Source organism: Cibotium barometz, chromosome 59, assembly GCF_041138505.1.
Source record: "Cibotium barometz isolate CiBa-2024 chromosome 59, ASM4113850v1, whole genome shotgun sequence".
Taxonomy (NCBI): Eukaryota; Viridiplantae; Streptophyta; class Polypodiopsida; order Cyatheales; family Cibotiaceae; genus Cibotium; species Cibotium barometz.
This window is the reverse complement of record NC_141104.1, coordinates 6,970,229-6,982,792: the sequence shown is the minus strand read 5'-3', so window position 1 is coordinate 6,982,792 and position 12,564 is coordinate 6,970,229.

Here is a 12,564-nt window from a genome sequence, read left to right as displayed (position 1 = left end):
CGTAATAGCGTCCCAATTGATTAACTGGTATCTTGACAACTCAGGTTTTCCTTGTGTGTCTTAAGGTTCTTTCTGCCAGAGGTGGTAGAACCTTCTCTATAGTCTCAGCTAGACTTAGTCCACCTTCTACACCCATTCCTTTATGTCTGTCTATAGGGTTGGTGAACTGTGTAACAGTTGCCCAATGGCATTTGTACAGGCGTGGACAATACAGCCACGAGACTTCCGATATCTCCAGGTTCTCTGGTGATTGAGGGTTCCTCCCAGGTGTATGTCTCACATTTATCCATAGGGAAGGAATGGATGGACTCATCCAGTGCATTTTCCTCAAACATACTAGACATCGTGTTTGCTTGAGATCCTTCTTCTGTTACTTCTGGAATAGGAGTAGGTACGTCCAATTCCATTTCCCTTGTTGGCACGTTTCGTGTGGATACATTGTATCCCTGACCCGGTTAGGCTTCATGAAGCCGTTGACATTCTTCTACTAAGGCCTTGGCATCTTCAAGCTATCTTATCTCCTCATCAGCATTAGGGTACTCACCGACTCCTTTCGGAGTTGAGGGTTGCTCCCTTTGCTCCTCTAGTTCTGGCTCTTTGTGGTTGATCCTTTGATCCCCTTCTTCTCTCGAATGGGTGGATCCGGTGTCAATCGTATCTTCTTCAGATCCATCTTGGATTGTGACCCTTGTGTCACCCTTACCCACTTTTTTCACTCTTCTCCTATGGCAAGTTCAAGAAATGGTTGAATCTGCTCAGTTTCTCCCCTTGTCCCCTAATTGGGCTTGGGCTCGTGTCAGGACATTGAGTGGTGTGATATTTCCAAGCTGCACACTAATGGTTTGGATGGTGGCTTGATTAGCAGTGGAAGAAGTCAAACCACTTACGCGATATGGACAATCCTTGATCAAATGATCAATATCACATTTAGTAAAAGTGATTACTGGCATGTCATTGGGCGTAGCAGTCACTTGTTGGGGTTAGTGCGTATGAACCAGATTCTTGTTTGGGCACTCAGCCAATTCGATGTGGCCCTCTGCAGTCAAAACATTGTAGAGTGGTCCTCTCGTCATGGTCGATTTCATGTCCTTGCCCTTCCATTGTACCATGGTTTGAAACACAGGTACTGGCGTGTTATTCTGTAGGACGTAGAATTCAACATGACCTCCACAGTTTCCTCATAGTACTCTTTGCTAAGTTCTACTTCACGTACCATATCAATATCTTTTGATGGCTCTTCAATCAAAACTTGGTTGATTTTAGCCTACGATGGTTGTGGTGGCAGAATTAGTGGTGGTAGAGGTGAAGCGTCTTGCACCCGGAACATCCCCCTAGGTAAATAGGAAGAGTTGGGTTGTCTTGCAGTAGTGATCTGTCCAGGTGGCGCTGGTAAGGCCAATGGAGCTCTAGGTGCTGGTAGCTATGCCACATTTGATAATCTTAGATATCTGCACATTGAAGTGTCATGATTTCCTAATTTTACATAGTGTTCACAATAAAGTAAGGGCCTTGCTCTTAATTGTGGACATTCGGTGGTAGTGTGATTCAATCTACACATAGAGCACCACACCAATTCCCTGCTGCGGCGGGGGTAAAGATGGTTATGCCCATGCCCAGATGTTTCTCTTCCCTCCTTTATCTTCAATTTCTCTAGTATTGCATTACTGAGCTCATCCTCATGTTTCCAACTTGCTTGCTCTGAGTTCCAATTTCTTGGTGACTCGAGACACGAGAAGTCGTAGTTGCTGAAGATGTTCTAACATCTTTCGGCTGCGCCAATTCCAGCATATTATCTTCATATTCAATTGCCAGTTTTTTGCAACATGCATCTAAAGTGGTTGGTCGGGCTAGTACCAGATAATCATGCATCTTGTGGTCTCTAACCCCTCTCCGGAAGCAAGGTAATAAGTGATTGGCAATTAATCTCTCCCGTAGTTTGCACCTTAAATTTAAGTGTTTAACTCGAGACACAGTCTCTCATTGACTCCATTTTCTTTTGTTTGATATTGTGCGACTGTTCCACAACGAGCTCCATCGGTCACCACTTCTGGCAAAGCTGGGTACAAACACATTCTTGAATAGTGTGAAGTTAACCTTATCCTTGGGTTTGAGGGTTCGGGAACCACTGAAGCATTTTCCCTTCCAGGGTCAGTGAGAAAGCATGAATCATTGTCACATGACTGACAGGTCCACAAGTTTTGCATGTGGATTCAAAAATCTCTACATGTTGGATAGGGTCTAAATCCCCAGAGAATTTTCGGATGCGTTTGGAAATGATATGTGGCTTCATCTAGGAGGGTCGAGATTCTAGAGCAATGCCTAGTTCCCTGACCATTCCTCGGCCCATCTCTGCAGCCATATTCAATAGATCCGTCCTTGTGGCTGCATTAAGGTCAATGGTTGGATCCACCCTTGGTCTTTGAGAAATTGTCCCCCCCCCTTCCTAGACCTCGTCCTCTTCCTGTGTTGGCTCTTCTAGGTATCTCCAGTCCATGGGATGGTCCAACCACTGCACCTGGAGTGGTTCATCATTAGTTGCCTCTGTGCACCTTTGCAAAATTAAAAGTTCCATGTTTTGTAGGAACGTGGATGATTCATCATCTGCTCTCAATATCTTTTTTGGTGTACAGATGGTCCTCCACTTCACCCCCGCTGTTCTTACTAGATTATCCTCTTCTTCTAGGGTTACAAACCCTTCCTCAACTTTGGGCTCTTCATTTATGGGTTCTAAGTTTGGAATTTCTCCCTCACTTCTTCCCATGGCTAATTTCGGCTCCTTACCCGGTGATTGGAGTAAGTTTAAACCTCCCATCTCCTTTAGTTTAGCTCTCGTCCTCCTTTGAGTGTTGAGATTTTGTTTCCTTACGCTCAACTCTCATCTATCGTTCCACCTTGATCCTTCTTAGATCTAACTGTACTTCCTCTGAGGTGGGGAAGAATACTTGACCCATCCTGGCTACACTTCCCAGGTCTCGTCTCATTCGGGGGGTGCCCGTGTTCAACAACAGCCTTGAATTTGACGCTTGGATGGGCACTTCTTGTCTTGGACCAAGTCCAACGGTGGTTGATGGACCCATGCCTCTGCAGATTGTGCTTATTCATCATGACTGGTTTGGAGACCGAAAAATCCCCGGGCGATGTCAATGATACCACTAGATCTGGTTGGGGAGAGTGGTTTCTCCTCTTCCCCAAACCTAGAGTACCTCAACCCTTCTTCCATGGACTCTTCACTACTAGTTTCAACGGTGGTCAGGTTCCTTGGGACACTCAAGTGAGTGCTTATCCCGTGATCTGCGAGACATTGATTGTGGCGTTGATGTCAGGAGCGGTTCACGACAGCGTGAAGTTACAGAAAACGATTCACAGCATGAACATTTTCCTACAGTTTCACGTGGAAACTTCATGCATCGACTATTATGATTTTGGGTGCAAAATACTTATCCAACCGTTCCCAAAATGATTCTGCCACATCTAAGGACTGGAATACAAGTTCAAGGCATAGTCAATGGCTCCTTATTTTTTAGATTTTTGTGGATTTTTGGAAAAGAGAAAAAATAGAACACCAACCTACTCATTCACGTTGATGCTTCCAATGATGCAAATATCAAAATTAACCAAAAAAAAATAGTGAAGCTCTATTCCAAGACCACTCCACCACACATATACACAACAAACATAACCAATTTCACACAATTCTTTATTCCAAGACCACTCCACCACACATATACACAACAAACATAACCAATTTCACACAATTTTTTACTTCCACACAATTCTTATCCATTCATTTCCTACATAATGCACTACCAGAATGAAAAGGCAATCATGAATCTTATGCAATGGGAGCTGAAACTCCAAGAGGAAGGAAGAAATAAAGGTGTTTCCCTGGCACTGGTGGTGCCAAAAATGTTATGGGCTACCACACCTCTAAGAGGGAACTCAATACATTCTCCTAAAGGAAGAGCAATAGATCACAACCATCATAGGGAACTTACTAATGCTTCGAACTTGAGTCCCTTGAGGCCTCCTCCAAGCTCACTTGGTAAGCTCCAAACCTCCAAGCTCCACCTCCACGTTGTCATCGGTAAAGTCGCTCACACCGTCACATAAGGCAATCACTCTCTCTCACTCTCCCACACAAGCATGAATCATACAAGCATAGAAGAGGTACAATGCTAGAATGCTCTCTCTCTCTCTCTCTCAATCTCTCTCAAGACACAAGGAAGAGCTCTCTATAGCACAAAAGGGGATTGTGTCTTTTCATTATGAGAAAATGCCTCATATACATTTGGCCCTTATTCACACTTGGGCACCCAAAACTTACTTAATTAGGCCTTGGGTGGCCAATATCTCATATTGTATAACTTTTATAGTGCTGTTTCATGACACTTATTAATGTCCTCAATTGGAGGAGCATGCTTGTTAATCCAAAATGGAATTAACAAGGGCAGTGGAGGAGAGAGAAGATGTGTTTTTTTGGCAACACCGATGTGCGTCACACATACAATAATCCATGCAAACAGATATTACATAAACCAGCAGATGTCCCTCCAATATGGCGTTGGGAAACACTTTATCTACTAGGGAAGCAATAGGTCTAGTGAAGGCAGGCTTTGACATTGGCATGAATTTGCAAGAATTAAAGAGACTAGACAAAAACTAGATACACTCAGATGCCACATTGACTAATGTTGAAGAGGCTACTGGTAGGAAACAACCTTATCTCGCAGGGGTATTTCAATGGCAGCATATGAACAAATACAAGCAGCATTGAAGTTGTTGAAGGCAAGAGTTGTCCGCCAACATGTGTACAAAGAAGGTGCTAAGTAACTCTTCTGTATAGTAGGCAGATGAGGAGAAACAAGGTCACCTTTTGATGTATTCATCCAAGGACAACCATCATGTTCTTGCCACGAGTTTGTGGAAAGAATAAGTAACAAGAAGAAGTATCTACCATGCAAGCATATCTACTATGTGGTTTTGATGGTTCTTGGGCAAGATGTGAACAATAGCATGCACAACCACTAGCCTAGAATAGCTCAACATATCTTGAAAGACATGCTTACGAAGGTTGTGCGGTCTGTCAAATTAGCAACCCAATACATAGTGACTGTGTGACTTTTGTCTCCATGTTGTATATAGTCTTTGTCAAGTTATGTTACACATTGTACACAGCTTTGTCAAGTTATGTTTCACGTTGTACACAGCTTTTGTCTAATTATGTTTTGCATTGTCTACAGCCTTTTTAATTTGATGGTTATGGTCAAATATTTGTGGATTTTTGAACCTTCCTATCATCAACCACCCAATAAGTACCTTTCTTCTCCCCATAGACCACATCTAAAATAAAATGATGCTCATTGCTCTCTCACTTGTGCTCGCTCCCTAGACGTACCCCCAAAAACCTTGTGGTCTGCACTCCAATCTCCCAATACAAAGAGACTTAAACGGTATTCCCAAACCATACTCTGAGCCTAGCCATTTGGGTCCCAATTAAGATGCTAGAAGCTCAAGGCTTCTACAAAGAAAAGCCCTACATTTGGGTGTTTCAAGGTAGAAAGAACCGGAATTGCAAGCCTCTGTAACAAATGCTAAATTAAAAAAGGAGTGGAAAGTCCTACATTTGGATTCCAAGGTTGAAAGAACTTGCACTACATTTGGTTTCGAAGGTTGAAATAACCCTCACTATATTTAGTTTCCAAGGTTGAAAGAATCAGCACTACAAAAGCCTCTGTGGCAACAAATGATGCTAAATTAAAGATAGAGTGGTGACTTGTAGCCATTAACCTATTGCCATCCTACCTCTAATGCCACTCCCAAAGATTAATAAGCAAGAATGGATAGTAGAGGTTACCGCCTTGATTCATAAGCCTATTCTACCTATTGACATCATGCCTCTGATGGCACCCCTAAAGAGATTAATAAGCAAGAATGGATAGTAGTAGCTACCACCTTGATTCATAAGCCTATAATACCTTAGAGGAAGGCACAAGCTTCAGCTTGACACTAAGTAGCAAAAAGAGGCATCACTAAGTCCATGCAAGGTGGCCTTACCTAAATCCATTCCCATTAAAAAGAAGAGCCAGCCATGGTGCCAAACTCCTAAGAGAATCAAGCACCAACTCCCTTGGCACTACCAAGTGAGTGATCTAAAGGCTTAGGGAGATTACTATGGTCCCACAATACCCCTATGCGCCACATTTCAGTAACAAAATCATCAGTTGAAAATGGCCAAGGGCAAATCTCACTGAAGTGCTCACTCAAGTGCACCAGTAAAGCTCACTCAAGTGCACCAGGAAAGCCAACAATGATCGTATCACAAAGCTTCTATCATGTATGGGCAAGCGATTTTCTACATTAGCTCATTGAGCTCACACAAGGTAAGTTGTAGTAGTAAAGTGTTATCTTATATAAATTTTACAAACATATATACTTATGAATGATTAAAAAAATGAATGTAAAAATAAAAATAAAAATTAAAACACACCCCTCCCTCTCTTTATCCACACACACAACACTTATATGTACACCCTCTATCCACACACACACAACTCAAGCACCCCCTCCCCTCTCTTTGTTTTCTACTGTTTTTAATTTTTACACCTCGTATCTCTCTGTTTAAATTTTATCCCCCTTCCCTCTCCCCCCTTTTTAAAAAAAATAATTGCCTTGCCTTTTAATTAAACACCCTTTTGTCTTTTTAATTAACCCCCCCTCTCTCTTTCTGATTTCTAATTTTCTAAAACCCCTCCTTTCTCTGTTAATTTTCACACCCTCCCATTAACCCCCTCTTTCAAATCCCCCTTTTAAGTTGAATTTCATACGTAGAGAGGGTTAGGATGTGTAGAAATGGATTAGCATCAACATCTTGATATAATAAAAATGCAAGAAAGAGATTAACATTAATGATAAAACTAATTATAAGACTAGCATAATGACAAGACGATGTGGATTATCTAGTTTTGTTTAGCATAGAACCTTAGGTTTAGCCTAAAAACAAGTAGCTTTTCATAAATAATGGCTAATCTCTCCTAGTAGTTAGCCAAGGAATTTCACATCAAGGTCTCCTAATGAAACATCACATGCAAAGTTAGGCACCTAAAACTATAATCTAATCAAATATCTAATAACTGCAAAGCCCCTTTTGTTTGGGTAGAAAATCTATGTGTAGGTTCTGTCCCAGGTTTGGACAAGTAAACTAAACAAGAGTAAATTACCTATAACTATTACATCATTACTCATATGATGTTCCCACTTTTTTGCATATCACAAGTTCACATAACATAGAGCTTAACTTGATTGATCGAGTATTTTTTAATCACAATCATGCATTCTAATGCTTGATCAATCATCCTCATCGTAGAGTGCAGGGCACTTTCTGACATTAGAGGCTAAAGAGAGAGAAGAGCTGGTATGGTGATGTTACAAAGTGTTTGTCGCTCCTATACAATTATCAAGAAGAGAGAGGAGAGTTGGCATGGCAGTGCTACAAAGTGTTCATCATTCCTATGTGTGGATGCTTTGGTTCTGCTCATTGACAAGACGATGGGCTATTGTGGCAGCCACCATAAGTAGCTCCCAAAGGGTAAGGTGAGTGCCACATCTTGCATCCTTTCCATAGCACCATGTGAACTTAGAGTTAGCTCTAGAAAGGTTTTATGAGGGGAATTGTCATGCCTCACCAATTTTCAAGAAAGCTTTGTATAAGAGAGTCACAAGAGTTAAGCACAATGCTTACTTTCTTAAGAAATGACCCAAACCGGGTTGTATTCTTAGTTTGTGACATCATTTCTAGACCTTAAATTGGGCAAAGATTGAGGGTTTTAAGCCTTGGTTTGTGAGGTAATGACAAGAACATAACACGTGTTGTTGTCTCACTACCATGTTGAGTTCTAATTATTTTATGATGTATTCCATTCTCTTAGCAGGCATAGAGAGTTACCTCGTATTTCCTCCACTTTATTTTGTGTGCAAGCGCATGGAGGATGCCCATTACCATATGATGCCTTATGTGGATAGAAATTGCACATCATGTGGTTCACTTGCATGGCTATAGATGGTAGATCTTGGTACAAGTGACCAAGAGATAGTGCCATGAAAGCGTTATGAGTATATGACACATCAGTTCCAAAGTGGTGGTAGTCTAGGAAGTTGTAGCTCGTGGACAAGCATACACAAGGTTGTCACTTTATAATGACATTTAGGGAGAAAATCTACCCCTACATATACAGCACACTCATTCTGCAAAGTGACAGGATCATCAGTTCTAAGCATGGCTTTACCAACTGTAACTTTGGAGATTTGATGTCTCCAATACCTTGGACCTTGTTTTGATGAAGATCCAAAAAAGAGATGAATACTTTGTGGCAATGTATATCCACCTATTTCTAAGTAAGGCAATCCATTATGAGAATTTCATCATAAACTCCTAAAGACAAGACTTTGAGTTTTCTTTCAGGGGAGTTTCCATCTAGAGTAAATCCAAGACTGTCCTCTATCATGGGAGTGAGATTTTCTAATATTTTATTACCCAATTTTTGTAAAAGAAATCTTGTAGAGCAAGCAAGAGCAAAAATAGCCTTGTAACCTATTTTTGGAAATAATAAAAACTATAAATACTCAAGTGGGGATGCTTTTGTCACATGCTTTGGGGGGGCAATTTGTACCCAATCTTGTGTTTTCTCTCTTGCACATGTACTTTCTATTCCACACACTTCTCGATGTCTGTAGTTTTTTGTCACAGTGGTATCAGAGCTTGGCGATGCTCTGTCAGTTTTCACAAAAGGTTTTTGGTCTTTTTATTTCTAGCACTCAGATGGCCGTGCAAGCGACATAGGTCAGGGCAGCGCAGCAAGACGGGGTCTGTGCAACCGAATTGTACACAATGCACAAGATTAGAATGGCCAATAGCACCGATTAGCATAACACCAAACTGGCATCGGACAGCATAACCACACAACAGTCAAATCTGATCGGCACCACAGTTGACGACACCGATAGAGTGCCAGCACATTACATCACAGAGCGAGCAGTGCACATGTCTCTTTAAGAGACAAACACAATATGCAATTTGTTTTACCCTTTATACCCTCTTCACCGGCCCTTAAAAAACATCATGTGGGATAAAAGGAGGGCTGTGTGGTAGCGAGAGGAGGAGGAGGAGGAGGAGGAGGAGAAGAAGAAGAGGATAGAGGAGGGAAAGAAGAAGAAGAAGAAGAAGAAGAAGAAGAAGAAGAAGAAGAAGAAGAAGAAGAAGAGAGAAGGAGGAGGAGAAGGAGATGAAGAAGAAGAAGAAAATGAGGAAGAGGAAAAGAAGAAGAAGAAGAAGAAGAAGAGGGAGAAAAAGAAGAACAAGAAGAGGGAGAAGAAGAAGAGGAGAAGAAGAGGAAGAAGAAGAAAGAAGAGGAAGAAAAGGAAGAGAAAGAAGGGGGAGAAAAAGAAGAAGAAGAAGATGGAGAAGAGGGAGAAGAAGAAGAGAAAGAAAGAAGAAGAAGAAGAAGAAGAAGAAGAAGAAAAAGAGCAATTATTGCTATATGAGACCAAAAGCAATTATTGTTATATGGTTATGACCAAACCAATTACAATGGTTTTAGGTGAGTCCTCAGACCTGCAGGGATTTGGGACTTGGGTAGATTTTCCAGTTATGCACCCCACTTAAGGCCAACATTATTCTAGGCCGTGAGGTTATTTCACGTAACTAGTTTATAGACTTGAGTTTGTGCATGAGGCTAGGCATGTTGTTATGTGTGGTGTAAGCATGACGTGTAGGTTATACTGATGATTTCTACCGTGGAGCTACATTGAGCTTCCGACAATTATTAGTTCAACTTATGTACGAGAAGTCATCATCTTTACCGAATGATGATATTTTTAGTTATTTACGAATTATTTTCAATTTTGTATTTTTCTTAACTTTTTCATTTTGTAGCCAACAATACATCAAGGTCAGACTTTCTTACTTTTGGATTCTAGTTTATGTTGTCAAGTTTTATTTAATATTTGTTATTTAACTTTTTTTTTGTTGCAACTTTTAAAAAGTCTCAAGTGCACATGTTATCCCCCTGGTTGACATTAAGCTAATAAATAATATATAGATTTATGTATGTTTTTCTAGTCTTAATTCATTTTGCCAGTACCTTGGGAAAACAAAATTTATATTCCAAATTCACAATTCATGATGGATTTGAACTAACTTACTAACATCTTGATCTTAGTGTTGTAATTTATTTTGTATAAACAAAGTGAATTTTGGATTTATATGATTGGATTCAGGTGTTACTCATTGAACTCCGAGTCTGTCCGAGGTATTCCATGTCCATGAGAACCTCTGAGCCATGCCTCATCAGCCTCTAAGCCATGTTAGGACCTCTGAGTTTACTTCACAAACCATGCCAATTTTGGCTTAAACCACAGTTAATTATATGTTAACCAGCTATGCACGCTAGTATAACTTTATTAGGGTTAATTGTGTGTTAAACAACTGTGTGTGCTAGTATAATTTTGTCAAGATTAACTGTGTTAGTCAGCTATGTGTGTTGACCAAAGGGAATGTTAGTCATTATACCACTTTGATCAAATGGGGATGCCTATACGATCATTGCTTACACATGGGAATGATTAAGGTGTTTAATTACTCCTGTGCGTTGATATTAACAATCGAGGACAATTGCCTTCTCAATCGGGAGGACTACAGGGGAGTGAGATTTTATGATATTTTATTACCCAATTTTTGTAAAAGAAATATTGTAGAGCAAGCAAGGGCAAAATGGCCTTGTAACCTATTACTCAAGTGGGGATGCTTTTGGCACACGGTTGGGGGGGGGGGGGGGGGGGGGGGCAATTTGTACCCAATCATTTTCTCTCTCATTCTGTTCTACACACTTCCCAAGGTCTGTAGTTTTTTTCCATAGTCCATCTCATGGTGTTTGAGCAAAAGTTTCCCACTAGCCAATTCAATTTGCATTGTTTTTTCCTTTCTCAGTATATCTCTAACTTTTGTAGGCAAGCGAAAGGAAAGAATGAGTGCTTCCATAATCAATCAAAATCTCAAACTTCTTACCTTAATAGTTTATGTTGAGTGTTCAAATGATAGAAAATTGTTGATTTTGGCCTTGATGTTGCTCGATGGGGCTACATGAATTCTACCTTTATTATGACTTAAGCTTATAAGTTAGGGGGTGAGGGAGATTTATGGTGGCGGGGGAGGGGGGGACAAGGGAGCAGGGGAGAATGAAAGTAGGGGTTTTGTTTCTTCTTGTAGTTTACAATATGTGATCTAGTGGTGTAGTTTGAAAACTTGATTAGTTTACTACTCTTTTAAGCTAACCACACATGGAACAATATTTGGAGAGTACATGTAGGTCTTTGTGCTTCTAGCACTTATATCCATGCTACTTACATGGGCTGCAACTTGTCACATGTATAACATTAATATCTACTATTTGATTTTTTAAATCTTAAATAAGGGGTACATGAATTTCTTAATTGGGACTCATACGCTTAGAAAGGGGTATAGTTTATTTTTTTAGAGAAACTTAAATACGTTTCATGCATGCAAGTGACATCCCCTTTCTATGGAAAGTGAATTCCCCAAGATGCTAACGGCTTGATATTCATGATCAATGATCTACTAATGCTGGGCCACTACTGCACCACACAATTATGTTTAACATTTTAAATTTTTAAAGATAATGTGTAGTAAAAGAGAAAGCTTTATTTATATATCAATTCTTATTTTTTTACAACACTCTCTTTGGTTCTTCAGACAAGCCTTGCGTTCATTACTCTGCACAATGAGTCCTCTGATGTTGTTTGGCAATTTATTAAAATTAGGAGAGATAAGGATCTAGGTTTCAAAACGATAAAGAAACCAATAGTTCTAAAAATTAGGAGAGATAAGGATCTGGGTTTTAGGGATTAAAAAACTAATAGTCCGAAAAATTTGTCTATATAAGTTATAAAGTATCTAGGCACATACGCATATATGTGGAGCCTATTTATTATCCCAAAACTATAGGAGCTCTTCAAAATGATGCATCAAAAGAATCCTGTGAAACCCCTCTGCCCCCTCTGCGCACCGGATTCCCGATTGTTAGCAGCAGAAGTAGCTTCCTCTTGCGCGGGGCAGGGTTTCCCACTCGGGGCCTCATCCACGAATGTCCGGACCGACACGAGACTAATCTGGTGGTCATTCCGAAACCGAAACCGGGAAAAATTCCCTTGCCCGAAAAACGGGGACGATTCCACCTTTTTTTAATTTTCTTAACGAATTTTCTAACCAGGTCAAGAGAACTAAACTATCCTTCACCTGATTAAACCAAATAGAAGGAAAACTATTACAGACTTAACTTGAAGAAATCAACGCTTTCTTCCTAACCGAAATCAGGCACAGCCGTTGATCTAAGCATTTGAGAAAGTCTTCAGGTTTATTTTTTAACTACTCGAGTTCTAAGCGTATTCCTATTATTTTGATTTCATTATTAAAACTCCACTGATTCCACTGGAATCGGTAGAACCAGACAATTACTCACCCACCCATAATTGAATGCCTTTCTTAACTTTTGC